Below are 1,440 nucleotides of genomic sequence, written 5' to 3'. Positions count from 1 at the left end.
ATAAACATGACCCACAGAGAGGAGGGGATTTATAAGGCCACAAGCAATTACAGATGGTGAAGAGATAGAGTCCTTCTTGGTGTCCAGCTCAGGACTTAAGTCTTAGTTAAAAATATCTTGATTCAGGAGAACCGCTCAGCTACCCAAATCCAGCCTGCTCCCTGCCCAACTCACCGTCCTGCTGACAAGCCCCCGAATGTCTGCGGTCTCCCTTGGGCCTGCCCAAGCCCTAGCTTAGCATTCTTTGTATCCAAGGAGGGAGGCTCCTGCTTCTCCCCCACCATCCCTCAGGTGAAGCTGTCCCTGATTCCTAGAGCAGCAAGCCTGCTGGCAAGTCATTCCTGCCTCACACAACTAGGTCTCACCTTCCACCTGTAATGCTGTCTCTCTTCAGACACAGGCCACTTTCTGTTTGCTCAGCTCCTAGGCCACAGCACTCAGTCCCCGACTGGACACTGGCAAGGCAAGGTGTGGATAAGCACTCCCAAAGCACGTCACTACTTGCCCTGAGTTAAATGGAAGTCCCTCAAAAGCCATGTCCACCAGGAACCTAAGAATGTGAGTTTGTTTGGGAAAAGGGTCTTTGTAGATTATGTTATACTTAGTAGCAAAAGACTGAATGCTTTCCTGCTAAGACTGGGAAAAAGGGGAGGATGTCCGCTATTACCCCTCTTATTCTTATTCTTAAATAACACTGGAAGTTCCAGCCAGTGCAATAAGGCAAGAAAAGTAAATAAAAGGCATACAGATCTGAAGGGAAGAAATTGAACCATCTATTTGCACAAGGCATGGTTGTCTACTTAGAAAACTCCAAGGGATATTTAAAAAAAACCAAAAAACTCCTGGAGTTGCGTCTGAGTGGCTCAGTCAGTTAAGCGTCCAACTTCGGCTCCGGTCATAATTTCTCAGTTCGTGGGTTTGAGCCCGCATCCAGCTCTGTGCTGACAGCTCTGAGCCTGGGGTCTGCTTTGGATTCTGTGTCTCCCTTTCTCTCTGCTACTCCTCCACTCGTGCTCTATCTCTGTCTCTCAAAAATAAATAAACGTTTAAAAAGTTAAAAAAAAAATAAAAAATAAAAATAAAAAACTCCTGGAACTTATACGAGTTTAGCAAAGTGACAAGATATAAGATAAACATACAAAAAGTTATCGTGTTTTTAAATACTAACAATAAATGTATGGACACCAAAATTTAAAAAAACAATACTATTTACAACCACTCAAAAAAAAAAAATAGAAGAGAAATACTTAGGTGTAAATCTAACAAAATTTAGTGTAGGGTTTATATGTGGAAGCTACACAACATTGATCAAAGAAATAAAAGAGAACCTAAATAAATGAAGAGACATACCATGTTAATGGATTGGACATAGTAGAGATTCCCATTCTTTCCAAATTGACACAGACTTAAAGCAATTCCTATTAAGAACCCAGCAAGATT

The sequence above is a fragment of the Panthera leo genome, chromosome E1 (genome assembly GCF_018350215.1).
Source record: "Panthera leo isolate Ple1 chromosome E1, P.leo_Ple1_pat1.1, whole genome shotgun sequence".
Taxonomy (NCBI): Eukaryota; Metazoa; Chordata; class Mammalia; order Carnivora; family Felidae; genus Panthera; species Panthera leo.
The sequence above is the reverse complement of the archived record's forward strand: the minus strand, read 5'-3'. Positions refer to the sequence as shown.